This window comes from Pelodiscus sinensis, chromosome 16, assembly GCF_052426305.1.
Source record: "Pelodiscus sinensis isolate ZL-2025 chromosome 16, ASM5242630v1, whole genome shotgun sequence".
NCBI lineage: Eukaryota > Metazoa > Chordata > Testudines > Trionychidae > Pelodiscus > Pelodiscus sinensis.
Window position 1 is genome coordinate 8567442 of NC_143067.1, and position 25186 is coordinate 8592627.

General features: G+C 45.5%; 1 long non-coding RNA gene across 1 annotated transcript; it reads right to left on the reverse strand.

The window, feature by feature from the left end:
- Positions 1-6663: 6663 nt before the first annotated feature.
- Positions 6664-25142, reverse strand: LOC149523500 (uncharacterized). Its single transcript, XR_016346943.1, has 3 exons — positions 21416-25142; positions 12012-17332; positions 6664-10205 (listed from the first exon to the last, which is right to left on the reverse strand). It is a non-coding gene; the product is annotated as an uncharacterized LOC149523500 (long non-coding RNA).
- Between the last annotated feature and the right edge of the window lie 44 nt (positions 25143-25186).

The window sequence follows — 25186 nt, forward strand, 5'->3', positions numbered from 1 at the left end:
AGTGGGGTGGAGAGGGTGCATCAAAAAAAGTTCTTCATTAGTTCCCATAATAGAAGGACTAGAGGACACCAAAGGAAAGGAATGGGTAGCAGGCTTCAAACTAGTAACAGAAAGTTGTTCTTCAAAAAGCAAAGAGTCAACCTGTGGAACTCCTTGCTGCAGGAGGCTGTGAAGGCTACAACTAGAACAGAGTTTAAAGGGAAGTGAGATCAAGTCATGGAGGTTGGGTCCATGGAGTGGTATTAGCCAGGGGGTAGGAGTGGTGTCCCTGCCCAAAGTTTGTGGAAGGCTGGAGAGGGATGGCACGAGACAAATGGCTTGGTCACTGTCTCCGGTCCATCCCCTCCAGGGTCCCTAGGGTTGGCCGCTGTCGGCAGACAGGCTACTGGGCTAGATGGACCTTTGGTCTGACCCAGGACGGCCATTGTAAGCTCAGGGCTCAGGGTCGGGTGTCTCAGTGGACCACCTTGATTTTCATGCACATCTGCTCCTGGGTGGCCAGGCTGGCAGCTCTCCTGCCCTAAACGGCCACTTTCCTGTGCCTAGTGTGGAGGTTGTGGACGAGGTCCACGATGTCTGCACTAGACCAGGAAGGTGCCCGCCTCTTGCAGTCCCGGGCAAGCTCCTGGGAGCCGCCAGCCTGGTCCCGGGAAGAGGGGGAGGGCTGGGGGGCATCGGGTGGGTGGCTCTGTGCCGTGCCAGGTGCAGGGTCTGCTGGCTGGGTGCTGGCAGGCTTGCACCTGGCACGGGCATCGTAGCCAGCCCGTGCCCCTTTAAGGGGTCCGGGGCCGGGAGGGGGGCATACGAGTTTTCCTGGTGTTGGCCAGAGTGGCCACCAGGGAAATCTGGGAAGGGCTAGCCTCCCACTAGTTCGAATTAAGGGGCTACACACCCCTTAATTCAAACTAGTAAGTTCGAACTAGGCTTAGTCCTCGTAAAATGAGGTTTTCCTAGTTCGAACTAAGCGCTCCGCTAGTTCGAATTAAGTTCGAACTAGCGGAGCGCTAGTGTAGCGCCTATCAAAGTTAATTCGAACTAACGTCTGTTAGTTCGAATTAACTTTGTAGTGTAGACATACCCTATAGTAGTTGAGCCCAAGTGGCAAGGAAATGGAGCTGATTTGTTGTTGTGTTTGCGGCAGCTAATGACTGCATTCTACATTTATGGGGGTATCTACTCTTGGAACTGGGGATGCTCCAGGCCCCCAGCCAATGTTCCCTCAAGTCTTTTCCATCCAGGTGCAGATTATTTCAATCCTTGTGCAGACTTAATTTTTTATGTGCACCACGGCTCATAAGAAGGCGCACCACCAATAGAAACAACAAACCTAGCACTGGCGCTCTGCTGATCAGCTGGGTGGCACTGGAATCTCTCCTGAGTGGCCTCACAAGTGCCCAGCCTCTAGGGAACCCTGCCCCTCATCACAGGTAATCCCATGGGTCCCATCCATAGAACACTTGGGGTGGTTGCCACAGGGCCTCCAAAAGCATGGGGCCTTTGGCAGCCTCCCCAAACCGTCCTCTGGACCCCACTGGCCCTGATCTGTACAAGGAGAGTGCTACAGTGGTGCTTCTGCCTCACTATAATAATCAGCACATTCTTGTCCCTCTCCCTGGTCCCTTGAGTGTTTTTAGTTAGGTATTCACTGTGTAGTTTCTTGAGAGCTACTCTCTCTCTTTCTAGACCACACGGCAGAGACGCATTCTCCCTGTGGTCACTGAATGGCAATTCTTTTTCCTGGAAAATGCCTTGGCTCACGGATTAAAAAAAGCCTTGTGTGGCCATGAGAAAAATCTACACTAACATTTCAGGGTGTAATGGGCATATGAATGGCTGTGAAATGGTCTGTTCAGAGCTTCAATCGAACACTCTCCTTGTTCGGATCAGAAGACCAAAGAAAAGTTTACAAATCTCTCTCCAAGGGACAATAACTCCTGTCCCTGGGTGGGACGGTCTGTAAATTAGACTGAGTACCTCAATAGCGACTAGGCTGGTTGTATCTCAAACATTACTGTGCAACCATATCTATGGAAACTAGCCTCAATGAAAACACAGGAGGAGAAAAGCATAACTTGTGTGTAACTCAGGTCCACATGCAGCGCAGAACACTAAAGCTCTCATGCAAAACAAATGCATGTCTCTGTGGCATAGACAGATTGGGACACTTGGGTGGGCCCCAATTTAAGGTGGGCAGGGCCAACTCTCCCCACCTCCAGCACCCTGAGGGGGAGAAGAAAAGTGCACCCCACCTGTGCTGTCCCCCCCACCTGGCACTACTGCTAGAGAGTGGGATTGGGGGCTTGCCCTGATATGCCCGGCATTCCTTTAGGGAGCAGGGTCAGGGCAGTGGGGCTTGCCTAGCACCAGCAGAAGAGAAAGGGCCATGGGCCCTTGTCCTGCTCCACTCACCTGACGCTCCTGCTGGAGAATGGGGTCAGGGTAGGGGTGCTTGCTGTACTTCTGTGCTCCAGCTGTGGAGTGAGGGTCGAGGGCTTAGAAGCCCCCAATCCCACTCCCTGACAAGAGAGCCAGACTGGCTGATCAGAGCAGGAGTAAATCTGGGGCAAGGGTGGATGGGCCTGGATGATAAATGAGTGGGCCATGGGCTGACCCTCTCAGACTCACCTGTGGCTATGTCACTGCTCTGACTCCCTTTCGCTGCCTGTGAATAGGGCTTTTGTGAGGTTAACAGATTACAGCCTGATGACCAGAAGGCCTGAGCACCTGCATCGGTTAACTTCATCTGAAGCTCTGGAGGCTCCCTCCGTCCCTTTGAAAGTCAACCCCAAAGGACCAGATTTTGGAGACCTCAGTGCTCATGTTTATGGCCAACTTTCCTAAAGAATTCAGCATCCAGCGTGCAGAGCTCCTTCAAAAACCAGACCCTTAATCTCAGTATTGTAGCTTTAAGAAAACAAAAACAAATGTGTGCCAATATGATTAGTTACAAGGGGACTCTGCTTCAATTCCATAGCATACAAAGCTATATTTTACCTAAAACCCCCACCAAACTAGTTTCTTGCCCATGTAACAACCCCTAACTTTATGAAAAGCAAACATTTTTTTTTAAAAGACCCATTTCACAATTTTTGCTGGTCCCTCGTTTCTTGTATCTCACTCAGTTTGAACAGCAAAACTGATTCACTGTAGAAAAACAAGGTATGGAAAGCAATATATTTTATGGGACTCACTTCTGGTGAGAGAGACAAGCTTTTGAACTTCAGAAGAGCTCTGTGGCAGAAGTGGGTCCCATCAAAGATCTCTCTCATATCCATAGACCAACATGGCTACACCAACCCTGCTCCCAAGGATGGAACAGGATAAATCACTTTCACTTTCTGGCTTTCATGCACCTCCTTGCAGTGTCTGGGGTAGTAAACATTTGCCTGGCAAGGTTCAAATACAAGCACAAACAACTGCACAATGACTTAGCACAATGGAGTTCCCAGCTTGTTGGGGACCAGGGGTGGAACTGCAATAAAAACACCAATATAGTTGTGTTCTAACAGTTTTTGTAGAAAGCTTCAGGGAACAAGACAGATTTTCAAGTTAACATTGATGGTGTCGTTTAACGTAAGGGATGAACAGACATTTTACTACACTGGTCACGTAGCGACAGGTTTCTTAATTACGGATACCAACAAACTACATAATCTTTTCAACTTTATCCCACCTCCCACACATTGTAACCAAAATAATCTACCAGGTCTTGAGTTAAAACAAAATAGCCAGTTCCAGACTGCCCCTGCAGCTCCCCTTTCTTTATTCGAAGCATTGCTGCTGGATTTAAATTCACTGTGTGGTGCTTACCGCTCCTCCAGAGGCCAGTTCCATCTTTCACCCAACAAGGCAGTTTTACAAGGCAGCTAAGCCTGCAGATGCTACCCACCTTCTTGCTCCTCTGTCTTCTGCTTTGTCCGACACAGCTGCAGAATGACTCAGCAAAAAGAAGTTAATGACTCAGCAGCAGTAAGTGACTACAGCAAGCTTTCTTCTTTCTTGCTTTGCAGGAGCATAAGGATTGCAAGGTGGAGCTGAGGGGCTTTGGCACCAGGAAATGCCTTCTAAGCTAGTCTGCCTTTAAAGGTGCTGTGACTTAGAATTTGTGTCTTACTGTCCTGTGTATTAAATACCCTGTGCAAAAGGAAAACTCCTCCTCCTCATTCAGCGATGTTTCATCCCACTGCTTAATGATCTTCAAACCAAAGATTCTGCATGAGGCCAAGACACAATCTAATAGCATGACAGGCACCGTGCGGATAAGTGGAAAAGGACAATCAAAGCAAGAGTCTCCCTGCAATTATGTGATCGATAGGTGTGATAACACCAACCCCCACACTAAACTGGTGGCTCCCACCCTCCCCATTCATTTCAGGAGAAATGACCCACAGATATTTAAGCACCTACCTGGGCCTTTCTGCCCATCCTGAACACTTCTTGGTTTTTAATATACTGATCCCATTTTACAGATGAGGAACTGAGGCAAAAAGGATCAGATCCTCTAAAGTATTTAGGCACCTAACTCCCACTGAAACCAATGAGACATGGGTGCCTAAATACCTTGAGGATTTGACCCAGAAAGAATAAGGTCTTATCTACTAAGAAAAAGTTGCAGCAGTTGAAGCAAAAAAAACCATGCATATGTTCACATACTCATAGTACTAGTAAGGACTAAATTGAACGCTGATGGTGCCTGCGTAGACTCTGATACTCTGTGGGATTGCGAGGAGTAAGAGAAGTCGATGGGTGAGTTTCTCCCATCAACCTCCTGCAGTGGGGATGCTGAAGAAATTCGATTGTAGCTGGAGTTGTGTATCTTATATCTAATACAAGGCAACTCAACACGCAGCCTGTAGGCCACCTGTGGCCTGTTTGTTTGCGGCCCACGGTGCAATTTGGATTTATACAGGGCTCAACTTGCAGCCTGCGGGTGGGAGCCAAAACAAAAAAGTAGTCAATATAATGGTCCTCTGTTGATATGTGTTTTAGTACCTAAATTCCTGGACTGTCATTGCTCATGAAAAGTGCTGTCATATGGGTGGAAATCGGGTAAATATTGTATTTTATCAATATCAGCAGAACTGACTTAAATGGGGTCTGTGTGTTGTGTAGTCTTGCCTTAATCTTCATATTCATGCCCGCCAGTGAGAAAGAAGCTATTTGCATACATATTGGCAACCACACTTAAGTTGTGGCCCTCAGCATGTGCTGTGAGTATCATTGTGGCTCCCGGGGCTTCCAAAGTTGAGTAGCCCTGATCTAATATATTGCATAGTGTACATCTGGCGTATGTTTTCTTTCACTTGACAAGAGCAAGGAATTGCGAGCCAGCAATTCCTGAATTTGGATCTTGGTTGCCACTGACTTGGAGTTTGACAATGTCCACGTCATTGAATGGATTAATGTTTCAGTTTCCCCATCTGTAAAGCAAGATAACGGCTTATTTGTTAACACATGCAGGGGTGAGTTTTTTTTAGTCTGTAAAGTATTTTGAAGATTAACATGCTCAGTGTTGTTTAAAAATGTGATCCTGAAAAGGCTCAAAAGTCAGAAGCCAAATAAAATGAACCCAACGTGAACTATGTATACAATCTCCTAATTGTTAAGACAATCTCATTTTTAAGAACTTTACATAATTTTTGAGCCCTTGAGATTGGCAATAATCACTATACTTTTCCTCCATAACTATAACTCTTAGGCTACGTCTACTCTACCACTTATGTCAGTACAACTTGTGTCACACAGGCTATGTCTACACTGACGGCTTTTGCCGGCAGAGAGTATGCAAATGCAACACTGATTAGTATTTAGTTGCACTTCATTGGCATAATCTATTCGAGCTACTTTGCATAAAAATGAGCAGTGTGGACGTTTCCTTTTTGCGCAAAAATCTCTTTTTGTGCAAGATCCCGGAGAGGGATACGGATCTTGTGCAAAAAGGGGGTTTTGCACTAAAAGAAAACGTCCACACTGCTTGTTTTTGCACAAAAACCCCTTGTGCAAAAAGGGCTCGAATAGAATATGCAAATGAAGTGCGACAAAATGCTAATCAGCATTCCATTTGCATACTCTCTGCTGGCAAAAGCCGGCAGTATAGACAAAGCCTCAGGGATGTGAATAAACCCTGATGTGGACAGCGCTATGTCAGTGGGACAGCTTCTTCTGCTGACATAGCGACAGCTGCTCATTGTGGGTGGATTAAGTCAACACGAGAATTTTTTCCGATTGGCTTACAGTGTCTATACTAGAGAATTTACCAAGTGGTTCAGCTGCATCAGTGCAGCAGCACTGCTTTAAGCTCGCTAGTGTAGCCATGGCCAAAATGTTTGTTTTCCTCAGCTGTTGGTCCTATAACTGATTGAGTGCTTCAACATTATTCAGTCTACACCATCTTTTCTGAGACTCAGGTCATCTGAAGAAGTAGGCTGTGCCCATGAAAGCTCATGATACCATCTACATGTTTTGTTAGTCTATAAAGTGCTACCAGACCATTTGTTGTTTTTTCTTGTACAGACTAACTCGGCTACCCCTGAAGCTTCTGAGCTGTTTTTAGTCACTCATGGCATAAACTGGCACCATAGGAGATTCACTTATCAAATAAAATATGATACCATCCATTGTTATTTGCAATGTTGGTCCCAGAACAATAGAGAGACAAAGTGGGAGAGGAAATCTCTTTTATTGGACCAACTTCTATTGGTGAGAGAGAGAAGCTATCAAACTACTCAGGTGGCATTGTCAACTACTGCTTAGACTTGAAGGACAAACAATGCTGTTCTCAAGTCCTTAAAATTGACCACGCACCCATTATGGTGTCCCAGCATTGGAAATATAGTCAGGAGGATTTACTCTGGCTCTGTCGATGATGATAACCATAAGACTGCTTGCGTGTGTACTCAATGGTGTGGGCCCAATGACCACCACAGATAGGGTTGCCAGACAGGGTTTCAACAGAAATACCGACACACTTGACATGACATCACAATCTACATTACATCTTATTTAGAAAATACCGGACATTTCTATTTTCTCAATTTGTTTCCTGAACAGAAAGCTCAAAAACTGGACTGTTTGGTTCAAAACCGGACACCTGGCAACCCTAACTGCAGACCCTGAGAGGGCCGCCAAAGACCACAAATCAGATAAGGATCAAAGGTGCTGGACCAGGTTTAGTGTTGAGCAAAATACAGTAATAGTTGTCAGTAGACTCTACTGAATCACTACACACATGTTCTTACAACAATGGCCTCAGCACAACCCGTGGGAAACTTCCATTGCCTCCCAGCTGGACAAAGACTGTCCCTCCCAGACACCACTTTATATACAGGTACAAGTCACACATCACTGCTGACCGGTCAGGTTGCCACCCTCTGACCTTGTCTGGTTACCACCCTCTGATGCTTCTTAGATACCACCCATCACCCTGTACCTCATGGCTTGATTCGATCATCTCTATCCATCATGCTGTCATTTTAGACCCTTTCCTGAACCTGGGTCGGTATCTGTGGGGAGTGTGGGTACCAAGGTCTTCTTTAATGAGCTGGTGGTACCATGTGCTTTCAACTTATGACCCATTACTGTTCTACACCTTGGCCTATTACCAATTAGTGTTTTGCTCTCTCAGCCCTGTTTGTGCCAAGTTCTGTGAGCAGGGGACTGCGTCTTGCTCACAGCTTAGCTTTGCCTTATATTAGCCATGTTTTGTCTGTTGTTAGCCAGGCCTGAGGCCTCAGAAGAGGCCTGTGCTACATGGGGTTATGTTTTAAGCCTTCATCTTACTGCAGCAAGCACCCTTGATTGCTTTCATTTGCACATTTAAAATCATAAACCATTCCATACCCCATATTTCAAACTTAACATACAAGAATGGTACATACACCAAAACAAGATATACCGATCCAGCAGACTGTGACATTAAAATTGATAGGTTACATGAAGTATTTTGTCCAAAGCATCCTCGAGTTATGCACATTTGTATACATAAGACAATTTTATAAAGCATGGGAAGGAACGTGGGAGCTTGGGGTGGGAGAGAGAAGGGAAAGTGTCATATTACAATCCCCCCTGTTCAGCAGTCACACAGGTATGAGAATGACAGCCGTTTGTTCTGGGAAACATCCCTGGAGATTGAACGTGAGACTGATTTCACTGCCCCACCACATGTTCTTGGGCCCTTGGGAGAGGAGACTATAGAACTTGGTGAGGAGGGAATGTGGGTTAGCATGGGCCGGAGAGGGTTCCTGTACATTTGGCTGTCCTGTGAGTCTACCACGAGCTTCATCAACTCCGCCATGACCATCAAGACGTCCTCCTGTGTCTTCACTTCACACTCCCTGCTCGCTTTGTTGTCCTCATGCTCCGCTCCGATCTCCTACAGCAGTCTTTTCCTCCACTCACTTAATTGCACCCTCTCCAAGTGCGCGGACTGCATTTGCTCATTGAGCATGTCGTCCCTAGTACATTGTTGCCTTTGGATGTGTGATAGCTGAACACCTGGAGGAGCTGGACCCAGGAGAGCAAGCTGCAAGCCTGCTGCTGTGTCCGCTGTAATGAACAGTGAAGGGCAGACTACAGGAGATACATTGTGGATCGTAGAACCTAATCTCTTAGCATAAAGGGACGTCTGTCCAAGATAATAAGCGTGTATTACGTACAATGCACAGTTATGCTTTTAAATGCCCACTCCTCAGCAGGGACACCACAGAGATCTGGGAGCAGCTGGACTCAGTCTAGTGGCTGGCAGTCATGGGAAGAAACAGGCATGCCCGGCCTTAGGACAAGGCGAGCAAGGCAGTTGCCTTGGGCCCCGTGCTTTCAGGGCCCCGTGCTGCCCAGTGCCCGCCCACCCGGCAGCTCACTCGCTGTCCTAGCTAGGAGCCACCTGGCCACGCGATGCAGCCAACCACAACATGCCTCCTTGGGCCCCGCAAACTCTTTGGCCGGGCCTGGGAACAGGTTTTGAAAGCATGTGCGACACAGTGCTTGCAAATAGCAGCTCCCGCAACTAGGTAAGACTCTGCATTTGCAAAGTGGGGGTCAGGGTGGCAGGGTAGGGCAAAGGCTCACACAGTGACTGTGTGTCTGGCACCCCCCTATTTACAGGGAGGGTGCAACTTTTCCTTGCCACAGGAGCATGTTGGTCTGGGCATGACAGAAGGGCTGGGGCACATGTGGCTACCAAAGAAACTGCAGGTGGGAGGCGGTCCAAGCGGCAGCTGGGCAGGGGCTCAATAGGGCTTTGTAGGGGATCAGCAAATGGAAGTGAACTACGGTGGTATCAGTTACAATAGCTTGCCCTACTTCCTCCAGGTTGCCATGTGATTATAACAGTGTTCTCCAAATCACACAGAGTGATAGGGAGCAGATGCTGACTGAATGTGTCTAGAAACCTGGACCTTATGCTGCAATGCTTTGTGCTACAATGACGCCAGACCACTTACTGCTGGCTTGGCGTGGGAAGGTGTCCTGCTCCAGAGGGTAGAATAAATCTTGTGAGAAGGATGAAAGCGTTTCTATCTGAGAGCTGTATGGAGACGTGCAGGGAGGACACGTTAACAAACTGTTCTGGGGAGCCCCCACTGTGTAGGCAGATTGGTCACCACATATCACACCCATTTGCCTTCTTATAGCATGAATAAAACAGTGAACTCACCAGAAGTGCCCCCTCTGCCATCAGGGCCCCGGCAGTGATATGTCCTGGGCGAAGGGATTGTTTCCAAAGCTATAAAAAGGTCCTGGCTGCCGGTGAGATCAGATGCTCCACTCGCCTGCTGACCATTCTTCTCTTCTTCCTCATCCACACTGTCCTCCATACTGCTCCCCGAGGCTGCCAAAGGAGTTTCTTGGGAGGAATCCATGGACTGGGTTGGGAAACTCATTGGGACCCCCGTAGAATCTCATGCAGCTTCTCATGTTTGCAGCACGTACCCAGACTGTCCGTTTGCCTCCTTTGTTGTCTTGCATGCCTTCCTGAGCACTGTGGGGTGTCCCTGGCATATCCTTTTTCCATCATCTTGGCAAAGATATAAGTGAGGGTTTTTTTCTGCTTCATAGCTCTGCCTGAACTGATTCCTCTCCCCGCACAGCAAAGAGGTCCGGGATCTCCTGCACATTCCTTGCCGGTGCTCATTTGTAACCACAGGCATTAATGGTCAGATGTGCTGCTGAGATGTGCTGCCTGTTCTGAGGTCTTCTTGCCATGCTCGCTGCACAGAAAATGAAATTCAAATTTTCCTGGGGCTTTTTCTGTACACCTGGAGATCAACAGAGTTGATTGTCCTGGCCATAGTGGTCACATCAGGGCACTGTGGGACACCCTCCAGAGGCCAAGAACAACGACTTTCATAGCCATAAATCTATATTACTGGAAAGTCAACCCTGCAAGGTTGAATTTATCATTATTCCATGTGAAAGCAGGAATACCAAAATTAACTTTAACAACCCTTAAAGCTGATGGAATGGGTTTGGTTGTGTGGACTCATTGTTTAGAAATTGACCTAATGCGTTCACCCTACACTCCTTGTGCATCTAGACTGGCAAAATTTTGTGCAAAAGCGGCTGCTTTTGTGCAAAAACTTGCCAGCTGTCTACACTGGCCTCTTGAATTTGCGCAAGAGCACTGACTTTGTAATGTACAAAATCAGTGCTTCTTGCGCAAATACTTTCACGCTCCCGCTCGGGAAAAAGCCCTCTTGCGCAAGTATTCTTGCGCAAGAGGGCCAGTGTAGACAGGGAAGAACTGTTTTGTGCAAAAAAGTCCCGATGGCTAAAATGGCGATTGGGGCTTTCTTGCGCAAAATTGCGTCTAGACTGGCCACGGATGCTTTTGCGCAAAAGCACTTTTTGCGCAAAAGCATCTGTGCCAATCTAGATGTGCTTTTGTGGAAATACTTTTAACGGAAAAACTTTTCCGTTAAAAGTATTTCCATAAAATCATGCCAGTCTAGACGCAGCCCTTGTGTAGACCAGGCCCTGGTTGTGTTTGAAAATCGTAACAGAGTTTAATAATGGTGCACAACAGTGTTACAATTCCCATAACTTTATTAAAAGTCTAGTAGTATTTGGTATTTTAATTGAAACCCTTCCCCCACCTTCTGGATTACGAGAAACTCAGCTTCCCTTTTAAAAATGAGGAAGTTTCTAATTCTTGTGGTTGAAGAAAAAAAGCTTGAAAAACATGACCCAAGAGCAACCTAAAGGATCAAAGACCAAAAGGGAATTAAACAAAACCAAAATGCATTATTACTTTTTACTCTCGGCATTTTTAAGCCAAACTGACGATTTTTGAATATCTGATTTTGGTAACACTGACACAGACTTGTTAATAAAGACAAAACCTGAGAAGAGGTGGGATTTGGACTCTACACAGTGTGTGTCCTTTGTAATAGAGCAGGGAAGACATCTGCTCAGGGCATTATCTTAATTTTGCAGGTAGGGATATCGAGACATAGAAATGATTTGTCCAGTGACAGACCTGGGAATAACATCTGTTCTTATAGTGGGAGCTAGAGATGTAAGTGAGTAGTTGAGTCGACTATCTGCATTTTCCCTCCACCACTTGCTGCCTCTATATCAGAGATAGCAAGGGGTGGAAGCATGAGCCAATGTTGGAAGGACCTGGCTTAAAAGCTGGTTCCCCCTGCACCGTCTCCAAAGTGCCTCTTACCTCCCTCCCCTCCCCCCCACAGCTGCTGCCTCTACCAGAGGCAGCAGTGTGGGGGGCCTGGGAAGACTGCTCCAGCAGCAGTCCCTGTCTGTAGGGAGTCCCTGCAGGGAGTTGGGACCCCTGCACGGACAGAGGCTGCTATCAGAGCTGCCTCTGTTTGCAGCCAGCTCTGGCTGCCCCAAACAGAAGCTGCTCCATCGTGCTTGGCTCTTATTACATTTAAACTGAAGAGCCACTGCAGAGTGTGGCGAGGTGCTTAACTGCCACCCCTCGCCTCTCCCGTCCTTTTAACCCGGCTGCGGGCTCCCGGGCCGCCGGCTGACGGTCCTTGCGAGTGTCCTGTTACCGGGTTGTCCCCACGGGCTGTTGCGGCCTCAATGTCCTGGTTCGGGCTCTGACCGCTCGCATCCCTGGTCGCAACGGCGTCTCTCTGCGTCCTGCAGGCGTTCCTCCGCCGGCAGGGTTCATCCTCCAGCTCCCGTTCGGGTCCCGAGCAATCCGCCACGCCCCTGGGAGTCCTCCGGCCGCCACTCCCCCTGGGCTGCCTGCAAAGGAGGAGAGACCACAGCCAGCCCTGCTCCCTCCTGGCTCTCCCCCATTCTGCCCTTGCCGCCGCCCTCTTGAACGGGCTGGTTGCGGACCCGCCCCCGCGCGGTGTGCATGCCGTCTGGACCTCCCTGGATCCGAATGCCCGCCCCGGGCGGCGGGCTTGCAGTCGTGGCCCTGCCCCCGGCCGGTCGCCCCTCCCCGGCTTCTCCGGGGCGCTCGTCAGCACACGCACTGAGTGCTCCGGCTGCCGGATGGCCGGCTTCCCCAGGGCACTTGGCGTCCTCCCCGCCATGCACCTGCGTCGGGTCACGGCTGCGAGTGCGGGGAACCCTTTCCCCGTCACACAGGGGTGGCTCCTTCTGAGCGCCTTCCCTTATCGACTAATCGTGTAGTCGATACAAATTGTATCAAATTGTATCGACTACACGATTATCCAATTACCTGCTTCTTAACAGCCTTAGTGGGAGCTCTCTGTCACCTCTATGACTTCTGACAATCAGAAGCTACCTCACAGATACCTTCACAAAGGACATGTTCAATTTCAGTAGAAATCTACTTAAGCTATTTCTGTTGCTTTGTTTGAGAGTGAAGGGGTGGGCTCAAAAGGCATTTATTTGTGTGTCTGCTTTGAATGACAAAGGCCTTGGCCAATGGCAGCTGTTTCATTTCTGAGGCTGCATTAGGGTCAGTATCTCGCCAGGTGGTGCTGTTTACGAAGTCACAAGAGCTACTGTTGTGTGCGAGAGGAAAGACTGACAAATATGTTCTTGTAAATAAGCATTTCATGATTAGTCACGTTGACTCAGGAAATGCGGTTGTTTTGGCATTGAGGATTAAATTCATCCAAGTACAGAGGGCTTGCGCAAGGCCCTACATGCTGTTATCTCTTTGTTACACACCAACTCAGTGGCATAGCTAGGATAGGAAAAGTGGGTGGACCTCGGGCTTTTGAGTGAGCAGGCAATGACAGGGGACAGGGATAAGGAGGCTGCCTCCTGCTACCCAGAGGTAGCTTTGTGAAGCAGGGAATTGGGGGGGCCCTCTCACCCATTTTGCCTGCAGTCCAAACTACCCCCCACCCCAGCACTCCTGTGGGGGAGCAGGGACCAGGGACTTGCCCCATTCTGCATGATGTGCCTACCAAGGAGTGGGAATGGAGTGTGAGGAGTGGGGACAGGGTGCAGGGGCTTGCCTTGGTTCGTTTGCCGTCTTGGATCTCAAGACACAGCTGGGTAGGGTAGAAACAGCATATCTATGTGCTTCCCCTGGAAACTGAACTGCTTACTTTCTAACTGGGTGTGTCTGTGAAAGAAACCTGCTGTGAAACTGAATGCAGTAACTGATGCATAGGGCTCATTTAATGGAGACCTTCCTTTGTGATGCCAGCATGTTACATAGGTTACCATAGTAGCAGCATCCATATCAAAAGGGCCAAGGGGCTGGAAGAAGTAGGTCAGTGCGGTCTAAATAATACCCGGACATGGCAGTTTTAAACTACAGCTTGATCAGGGGAAAAGGAAAGAAAAAGAAATCCAGATACAAGATTAAAATAGATAGCTTCAAAAAGTGCATTTCTTTTCATCACAAAAATACACCCTGAGCAACTTTTTAAAGCTACTTATTTTTGTGTTATTACAAGAGATGGGCCTGAACCGAACACCAAAAACTTGACCACAAACTATGAGGAAATGTAGATGCTAGTTTCAATACTAATTCTCAGTTGGTCTTTTATTTTTCTAATGGCTCAAATCAAAATTCCCACACTCTGCTCCATTAAACTATGATCACATTTGGATCTGGACCCAAATGTTACAGACTGTCCCACACACATTTTATTACCTTTGCTTTATTTTTATTTGATTACATCAAATTTACTTCAAGGAGCATAGGAAGAAAAGGAGTCACGCTGAAGTTATGCAATAAACATTTTATTTCCTTCTGTGTCATACATAGGCTTCAGTGTTCTGACGCTTGGTTGGAATTCTCTGTGCTGTTATGAAACACATTCTCTAATATCAATTGTATAGATTTAAAATTAGAGTGTTTCAGATTATATTATCTCTTTCAGATGTGCTCTCCCTTTAACATAAGGTATATCCACACAAGGACAAGGGTATGTTCTTACCTCATACTAGCTAACGTGATAAAAACCTACTAAAGACAAGACAGTTTGTAGGTTTCATACTTGTTAGCAGGTCAAAGTAGTGATTAAATGTGAGTGTAGGGTTTATCTTGACCTCCAAAGCTATTATTACTGTCCCTGATACTACCTGACCTTTGCTAGAATTTTATTTATTGTTAATTACATGATTCATGTTCATGATTAGTGAACACGGGTTAGAATAAACACACCTTTTCCCTAGTGAAGACAAGACCAAAGAGTGTAACAGAAGCATGGGGCTTTGCATGAACTGTTTGCTTATGGGTGAATTTCCTCCAGAGAGAAAATCTTGAAACAACTTAGCCATTCATTACACTAAAGTTTAGGAAAAACTGTGTCTTGTCCCCATCCACATAATTAACAACACTGTTGTATTGCGGGTACTTATATTTCAAGTTTTTAAAACATTTTTGAAAAGTAATAATTATATCAAAATTGCCAAATCAGGACTCATTGAGCAAGAATGAAGGGTCTTATAGTGAAGTCCTTATAGAAAAGGAAAAAGGAGGAGGGAATGAGGAAAGATCCTCAGTTATCTTGACAAAAGTACAATGTTCAAGGCACTGACGTGTTATTTGCATTGGAGGCATTAATTAGGTATCAAATTACCTGGTTTCGATATATCCTTAATCCTAAATACGTAAAGCTCTGTGCTACTTGCTGGTAACTGGAAAGTATAAAAGTGACCACTCAGCTATCCCTCCTGTGCGAAAATGTGGCTAGTTCAGGGGTGGGGAACCTTTTTTGGGTCAGGAGCCACTTACCTACAGAAAAAACAATCAGGAACCACACACCACACAAGTGAGAAGCAAAAAAAAAAACCCCCAAACATGCCCCCAAACAAACAAACTCCCATTAATGTGGCCCCCAACTGAGGAGAAAGATACTCCCCACATTCTCCTTGCACACCAGAGCCTAGGGGGCCAGGCTAGTAGATTTTGTGTACCCCAGCCCCACGGTGGGGCAACAAGGGGGCTGGAGCACCAGTGCAGGCTCCCTAATGTTGGGGGGGACTTGAACCTAGGCGGCCAAATCCAGCTCCCAGACCTGAGGTTCCCCACCCTTGGGCTAGCTGAAACAGGGCAATTGTGAGTCACTGCAAGCAGGGTGATGAGGTTGAGCCAGGCCAAACACCAAACAGCTAGGGTGTCAGTGAACAAGCAAGTCCCAAACAAGTGAACTCCAGAGCTAGCCCTTCCTGAGGATTCACTCAAGTGAGAATCAATTCAGCACTTTGGTGAGTGGGTGAAACAAAGGACATGTTAGTGAGCTGGGTGTGCTTAGGATTGGAACAAGGCACTTTAGGTCTGGTTTTGCAACTGTGGAGTCAGTGGGAGTTTTGCCAATCATGTCAGTGGGCCCAAGATCTTTTTTGAGTTGGCTGGTGACCTTACAGACTTGTTCTGAAAGATCACTATATAGAGTTTGCCAGAGTAGCCAAACACTAATGAGTCACTGGCATGGAGATCACTCCTGCATACAGCAACAGAAGATCCAGCCTAGCCTACACACAAAATATATGCAAGTATACAGTGGTAAAACTCCCCTCCCGCAGGGTGGATGTAGTTAAACTAGTATTAATGTGTTATATCACTATATCTTAGGCTCTATCTACAATGGCATGACTGTGCCACTACAGCGGTGCCATTGTAAGGTACAGTGTAGATGCTCTTTGTCACTGGAGCTCTCCAGCTCTTGGTGATAAAATAAAACCAATCCTCAACCCCCAATAGGACTTCATCAGTAGTAGCTTTATCAGCAGTAGCTTCATCAACCAGAGAGTGGCTCCCACTGATGAAGTGCTGTCTACACCGGCACTTTTTGTCATTAAAACTTTCGGGCTACATCTACCCTGTAGCCTTTTTCCAGAAAAGCTTAAACAAATGAAATGTGGCGTGGAATATCACCGCGCTTCATTTGTATAATTAATTAGCAGCTGCTTTTGCACAAGACGCTTTTCATTTTTTTCAGGAAGAACGGCTCTTGCACAAGAGGGGGGGTTTGCACAAAAAGGAACTGTCTAAACAGCTCCTTTTTGCACAAAAAGCCTCTGGCACAAAAGTGGTTGCTAATTAGTTATGCAAATGAAGCAATATTCCACGCTGCGCTTCATTTGCATAAGCTTTTCCGGGAAAAGGTTACAGTGTAGCCGTAGCCTTGTTGTTCAGGGCCAGGCCTGGCCAAAGAGTTTATATGGCCCAAAGCAGTATGCTGTGGTTGGCAGTACTGCGCAGTCGGGCAGCGAGTGAGTAGCTGGTTGGGCACTGGGCAGTGTGGGGCTCTGAAGGCGTGGGGCCCAAGACGACTGCCTTGCTCGCCATGCCCTAAGGCCAGGCCTGTTCAGAGGGAGAGTATTTTTTTCATACCTCTGAACAACAAAAGACAAAAGTACAGTATAGACATTTCTTTATTTTCTGACAGGCAGAGGAATAATCTAGACTTGCATTAGGCAGCTTTATTTTGGTATAATTGTACCCACACTCAGGGTGGTATCAGTATAACTATATCAGTAAAAAAGTCCCACCCTTAACTATTATATCAGTACAAAAAGTGTGTACACATCAGGCCTCAGTTTACCTAAAGATCAGAAAAGAAGTAAACAGATGAGCTCCCAAATAAGCACAGACCGACCTTGGGAAAAATCTGGTGGACAGAGGTAATGTTCTCAGATGCTTTAGGTCGCAAGTGAAGGCTGATGCTGGTGACAAACCTGGAGATAAGCTGATGGTGTAAAAAGGAGGAATGTGCATTCAATAAGCATAGAAACAGTTTCTGAGTTGAGAGATGACTGGATGATCTGGTCAACACTTGAGCGTCACCCCAGCAAAACAGCCTCAAAAATACAGTAGCCTAGCTTGTTCGCAAATTTCAGCTTGGAACAGTTGGGGCAGTTGAACTCTCATTCTACTTCAGTAAGCAGACAGTCTCTTTGAGTATAATTCATAAGAATGCATACTCTGTAAGAAAAGGTGAAAAAGAAGACTACAAAGGTGCAGTTGATGCTTGAACCTTCATCATTTGCACAAAATGAATGGGAGGCCCATTGTGATTATCTAGTTTTGTGAATTAGCAAAAAGAAAAGATTGAATCACACAGTACACTCTTTTATGAATATGGTTTTGCTTTTATTAATCATGACAATGTACACTAAAGCTTACTCTGAAGCCCATTGACCTCCATGAAAAGAGTCTCATTGACATCACTGGGCTTTGGGGCAAGCCCGCTGCACATAAAGGAAAATCCCAAAGCCCTGGCAGTAGATTTCTTCCTGTATCTCCCTACTTTAATCCTCTCATGACAAAAAGAACAATGTGACACTGCCAGTGTTTTGGTGAGAATTAATCCAGTTTGTAGATTAATTAGGGACCTGCCCACATTTAAAATGGTACAAAAGCACAGCTGGGTCACTGTAACACTTCAGTGTAGACACTCCTTATGCCATGGGTGGGATAAGTAATCCACTCCTGTTGGTATAAGTAATCCACTTTTCTGAGAAGTGGCAGGTTGATGGAAGAATTCTTCTGTGACCAAACACTTTCAACGCAGGGGCTTAGGTCATCTTAACAATGATGCACAAGGGTATGGATTTTTCACACTGCTGAGCAATGTAGGTAGGCTGACCTCATTTTTTAGTATAGACCAGCTTTAAATGAGAGTTAATGCGGTTTAACTGTGTGTAAGTTTTCATACATAAATGCAGGGAGCAGAGGAAACAAGCAACACAATGATGCCCAGCAATGGCGAGAACAACCTACTACACATAGCTGAAATATGGTGGGATGAGTCTCATAACTTGGGTCTGAATGTCAATTGGTACACAGGAGCGGCCCGATGCCGGCTGCAGCAGCGATCGGCGCCCCCGCCTGCACAGCCGTCAATGGCCGTGACGGCATCATTGGGTGCCCAGGTACCCCAGGACGGCATCACCGGGCGGGCCGGGGATGCCCTAGTGACTGCCTCGTCTGCCTAGGCTCACGGGCCGCCCCTGTTGGTACACTATGTAAGAAAGACAGGGTTGGGGACAACAGATAATGAGTCCCTTAGGCTACGTCTACGTTGCATCCCTCTTGCACAAAAGCCTATGCAAATGAAGTGTGGATTAGCATATTGCCATGCTTCATTTCCATAATTAATTAGGAGCTGTTTTTGCACAAGAAGCTTTTGAGCAAAAAGGAGCTGTCTACACAGCTCCTTTTTGTGCAAAACCCCACTCTTGTGCAAGAGCCGTTCTTCCTCATTTTTTCAGGAAGGACAGCTCTTGCTCAAGAGGCATTTGTGCAAAAAGGAGCTGTGCAGACGGCTCCTTTTTGCTCAAAAGCCTCTTGCACAAAAACGGCCCCTATTTAATTATGCAAATGAAGCATGGCAATATGCTAATCCACGCTTCATTTGCATAGGCTTTTGCACGAGAGTGATGCAACGTAGATGCAGCCTAAATCTTTTAAGGAGCAGATTTTTGAGCACTGATCAGTTCTCCTCCTCCCCAAAAGGGTGAGTACTGACACATTAGCTACGTCTACACTGGCATGATTTTCCGCAAATGCTTTTAACGGAAAAGTTTTCCGTTAAAAGCATTTTCGGAAAAGCGCGTCTAGATTGGCAGGATGCTTTTCTGCAAAAGCACTTTTTGCAGAAAAGCGTACGTGGCCAATCTAGACGCGGTTTTGCGCAAAAAAGCCCTGATCGCCATTTTAGCCATCGGGGCTTTTTTGCGCAAAACAGTACTGTGCTGTCTACACTGGCCCTCTTGCGCAAATGATTTGCGCAAGAGGGGTTTTGCCCAAATGGGAGCAACACAGTATTTCCTCAAGAACACTGACGATCAAGTGTTCTTGCGGAAATTCTAGCAGCCAGTGTAGACAGCTGGCAAATTTTTCCGCAAAAGCAGATGATTTTGCAGAAAAACCTGCCAGTCTAGACAGAGCCATTATGTATTATCTATACTGCATTAAGGCTGAAGAGTCCCAGTCCAGGATCAGAACCTCATTGTGCCAGGCACCCTATAGATTACAGAGCTATAGTCTCTCCCCTAGAATGTTTACAGCAGGTTTCGGCAACCTTTACAAACCAAAGAGCCAAACTACATCAAAATTCAGAACAAGTGGTCAACAAAGAGCCAGAATGCCCATCTGCATGACTGAAAATATACAACTTAATATTACTGATCATTTACATGATGATTAATAATAGCATAAATGAAATATTGTACTCACAAACTTCGTTTAATGGGACTTTTCGCACATTTCTTTGAAGTTTACATCATAACTGGTCAAATTCAGGTTCATGAACACATTCAAACTACATGAGTAATTACGTATTTTTTAAATTTTGAATTAATTTTTCATATTTAGTTTAAAAATTGCATATATTTTAGGAATGATGAAAGGGCCATATTTGGTTCCATACTGAGCTATATTTGGGCTTGCGAGTCATAGGTTGCAGGCCTCTGGCTTACAGTCTTCATGCTAGACAGTGTGAGACAGATGTACAAAACAGAGTGAGGGTGGGGTGGGAAGATGAGGTAATAAATGTAACAGGGTTTAGTAGAAAAATAACAGTCTGGGCTTGCCCTTTTCTTACTCAGTGCCACATGACAGGGATGTGAAGGCATCATAGCAGAGGGGGTTTTTAGGAGGGAGTTAGAAGAGAATCAAATTATTTACATACAACAACACTTCATTACTTATAGAGTAGCCTTGATTTCCTAGAGCTGTTGGGTAAATCAAGATAACCCTAGGCTGATAACCTGCCAGATTTTTTTCACTTCGACTACGTCTACACTTCCCCCTCTTGCGCAAAAAATATGCAAATGAGGCAAAGCATGGAATATTGCCATGCCTCATTTGCATAATTAATTAGGCTCTAATTTTGCGCAAGACTTTTGCGCAAGAGCCATTCTTCCTGAAAAAAAGCAGAGTGGGGTTTTTGTGCAAAAAGGAACAGTGTAGATGGCTCCTTTTTGCGCAAAAGCTTCTTGCACAAAAAGTGGCCTCTCATTAATTATGCAAATGATGCATGGTGATATTCACACTTCACCTCATTTGCATATTTATTGCGCAAAATAGCGCAGTACGTAGCCTTCTTGTTTTATGCCGTCTCTATCTGACCCTCTAATAAGAGTGGTAAAGCTGTGGATACTATCAATAACTATGACCTGCCCCAGGCATCCTTCTTCTGTGGCAATGGTTGCTAACCAGTAGATTGGGATCTACTGATAGATCTTGGAGTCTCTGACAGGTGATCCCGACTGGTTTGGCCAAGAGATTTTCAGCTGCCCTTCCTCCCACTGCTGCTCATCTCCTGCCCTTTGCTTTGGAGCTGCCCCTCCCCCTGGGGAGCCCCCTGCTTTCTGTGCAGGGCAGAGGAGGAGGTGAAGGGGCACTGATGTTAAGGTGCCCCCTCTCCCACTCTGTACCCTTTCTCCACAGAGCGGAGGAGGGAGGGGGAACAGGACTTGAGATGGAGATTGCTGGCTACCTTAGGGAGTGGTCCACGGCCAGGGCAGGGTAAGCCTGCCTAACCGCACTGCACCATCAAACAGGAACCACCTAAGATATGCAGTGCCTAGCTGGTGCCCACATCCCAAATGCTGACCCATCATGAATCCCCTCCTGCCCCTCAAGCCCTGAGGACCCCTGCATCCAAATGCCGTCCCAGAGCCTGCACCTAAAACCCCTCCTACGTCCTAACTGCTTGTCCCAAGAGCAGCTCAGAGCCCCTGTTACACTCCAGATCCCTTGATCCAAGACCAGAGCCTGCACCCCAACACTCTGTCCCAGCCTGGTGAAAGTGACTGAGGATGGGTGAGAAAAGGAGGACGGAGTGAGCAGGGGCGGGGTCTCAGAGAAGGGGAGGGAAGGAGATAGGACAAGGGTATTTATATTTGAGGTAGATCTTGGATTGCACTTCACTTTTTAAATTTATTTCATGCTTAAAAAGGTTGGAGACCACTGTTCTATGGGAAACCCTAGAGAGCAGAAACAACTGTGAAGATTCCCTGTCAAGTTCTGACATGATTGTTCCATCTACACTCCTCATACCTCCACTATGGGGCCTTCCCCTGAATGTGCTGGATCTTCAAGTATCTGGGGAATGGCAGGGGTATTTGCTTAGATGCACTGCCTCTCTGCTCCTGTTTCCTGGCAGTGCACCTTCACTGCAGCCATGTTCCAGGGATCTCCACCTCACAATGGTTGCCTCTGGGATTCTGGGAAATCAAGAAAATCCATGGAAAAGCTAGTATAGCCTCATGCTGTAATATCTTTTCCAGGCCAGGCACTCACCAAAAGACAGAGGAGGAATGATGAATGTTCTTGTCCCCCCAACTACATGTGCCTCTTTCCCTTCCTCAGTAAAGACCTGCAGAGCACCTATTAGCTTTGCAGATCCCTATAGATCCTGTTAGCTCCAGAAGAGAGGGAGGCAGTGCCAAATATGCTGATCTTGCTTCTGCAGTGATGGGGGTGAGGGAGATCTACAGATGGAAGATCCCCTCTATCTGTGGATGTTGGAGGCCAAAGTGGGGGATTATTAGGTGTGTGATTTCTAACATCAAGGTGCAGTCTGTGTAATACTTACCATATGGATAACTAATACTGCCAGTACTAAAACATTATTGAAATTTCTACATATTATAGATCATTTATTAATTCTGAAGCCAGCAAGGGGGAATTCTATTGTCTTAAAAACTAAAGAGGAACTGATCATAAAAAGAAAAAGGAATGATAGCTTATGCACAAGTGATCATGATTTAATCACAGTTACAATGTGCAAGCTGAATAAAGTCCAGACTACTAATATATACACTTCATGCTTTAATAGGACCAATTTCACAAGGCTGAAAACAATTATGAGCCAAATGAGCTGGGGAGAAGTTAATCAGAAAAATATGAATGATAACTGGAAATCATTTAAAAGCATCTTACTAGATGCTCAAAAAACCACAATCTTACAATTGAAGAACACGGACATAAAGGTTAAAAAAAAAAGACTTAGTTCAGTAAGGAAGAGAAGGCAGCTATAAAAATGATATATAACAAATGGAAGAAAGGGAGTAGATAGTAATTAATATAAATCACAAGTTAGAAATTGTAGAAAACTGAAAAAGGAAGCAAGGGGCCATATGTGGTCAGCAGAGTTAAGGAGGAGTTTTTTCAATCTTTCAGAAACTAAAAGAATCCTGAAAATGGTACTGGTTCATAATTAGGAAGAAATGGTAAAATTATCAATAATAATACAGAAAAGGCAAAAGTGTTCAATGAATATTTCTTTTCTGTATTTGGGGGAAAAGTCTTATTGTATGGTGGTGATAACACTATTTCCATTTTGCTAGTATATCTGGACAGAGTTAAACAGACACTATTAAAGTTATATATTTTTAAATCAGCGGGTTCAGATAACTTGCAAACAGTTTTAAAAGAGCTGGTTGAAGAGTTTGCCATTAATGTTGATTTTCAGTAAGTCTTAGAGTACTTGGAGAGTTCTAGAAGACAAGAAAAAAGATAACATGCTAATATTTAAAATGGGTAAACTGTAAACCTGACAGAATTATCTTGAATCTGAGGACGATAATGGAACTTGATTAAAAAGGGTAATGTAATTAATGCAGGTCAACATGGGTTTATGGAAAATAGACCTTATCAAACTCAGCTATTTTTTACGAGACTACACATTTAGTTGATATATAGTGCTGACTTAAATATACTTAACTAATATTTTATAGAAGGTGATACTGCATGAAATTTTGTTTAAGAAACTAAAATGATATAAAATTAATGTGGCACATATTAAGTATATTAAAAACTGACTAATTAAAAGGTCTCAAAATGTAACTGTAAATGCAGAATCATTATTGAGTGGATATGTTTCCAGTGGGGTCACACAAAAATGGGTTCTTGGCCCTATGCTTTTTAATATTTAACTTTTTCCTCAAAGATCTCAAAGTAAACATAGAATTATCACTGATAAAATTTGCATATGATATAGAAATTGGGGGAGTAGCAAATAAGGAAGAGGACAGATACAAAATGAACTGGATCGCTAGGTAAACTTGAAGCAAGTAGACAGTATGGCTATGTCTATACTGGCGGCTTCTTGCGCAAGAACATCTTGCGCAAGTGTTCTTGTGCAAGAAGTCTTGCGCAAGAAAACGTCCACACTGCCATGTGTGAGCTGTGCTTTTGCGCAAGAGCGCCCATGGCAGTGTGGACACTCTCTTGCGCAAGAAAGCTCTGATGGTCATTTTAGCCATAGGGCTTTCTTGCGCAAGAAATCCCTGCCGAGCGTCCACACTGCCCTCTTGCACAAGAGCTCCTGCACAAGAGAGCTTACACCTGTTAAAAAAGAGCGCAGCTCTTGCGCAAGGAGCCCTCTCTTACCATGCCGTACTGTAAATTTACTTGCGCAAGAGTGGGCGGGCAGTGTGGACGCTCTGCAGATTCTTGCGCAAGAATGGCCATACTTGCGCAAGAAGCTGCAAGTGTAGACATAGCCACTGTGTTTTAATACAGCTAAATGTAAACGAATACATCTAGGAACAAAGAGTGAGGGCATACCCTTGGGAAGCAGTGACTCTGAAAAAGATTTGGGGATCATGCTAGATAATCAGCTGACCATGAACTCCCAGTGTGAGGCTGTGGTCAAAAGAACTAGCATGATTCTGAGGTGCATAAACCAGGGAATTTTGAGTAGGTGCAGAGAGGCTTTATGTATATATTTTACACAGGTAAGCTGCTGGAATATTGCATCCAGTTTTGATGCTCAAAATGTAAATTGATAAATTGGGGAGGGTTCAGAGAAGAGCCACAAGATTAGAAAACATGCCATGGAGTGATAGACTCTAGAACAATCTTATTCAGCTTAACAAAGAGAGGATATGGAGTGACTTGATTAAAGTCTGTAAATGCATGCATGGGGAACAAATATTTAATGGGCTCTGTAATCTAGCAGAGAAAGGTATGACATGATTCAATGGCTGGAAGTTGAAGCTAGATAAATTCAGACTGGAAATAAGGAGCACATTTTTAATGGAAAGAGATTAATCACTGGAACAATTTACTAAGGGTGGTGGTGGATTCTAGGGATGTAAAATCCCATTTAAATGGCTAACTGGTTAAACATATTATTTAACTGCTTACCCAGTTAAAGGGGAGGAAGAATGCCTTCCCCACCCTCACTGGGCTGGAACGCCCACCCTCCCCCACAGGCAGGGGCTGCTGCAGTCTGGCCATAGCAGCCCATCTATGGTAGGCCAGGGCATCCCTGCCTCCAGTGTCCTGATCAAAGCAGCCCCTGCCAGAAGGGTGCCCTGGTTTGCTGTGAATAGAGGCTGCCAGAGAGGCTGAAGCAGCCCCACTCATTAATCTTAACCAGGTAAGGTTTACTGGTTATCCAATTAAATCTTCACATCCCCCTAGTAGATTCCCCATCATTCACAAATTTTAAATCAAGGTTGGATGTTATTTTAAAATATATGCTTTAGGAATTATTTTGGGGCAGTTCTATGACCTGTATTATATAGCAGGTTAGATGAGATGGTCACAATGGTCCTTTTTTACTTTGGAATCTATCAATATGAAAATCATGTGCTTGGACACCTACCAAAGCCCCATGGATTCTGTATTATTTTCATGCTCAGTAAAGAGACAAAAAAAAAAGCTGCCAGATATCATTTTATGATTACCATTTTTGGTCAATGACAGTCTTTAGAGCCTAAGTTTTAGCTTCTGGTTACCTGTTCTAATTCAGTACTGTCCTCTCAGCTTTAACTCTACAGATTGGATTTGCATTTCACAATTTTCTGCTATAGCTCT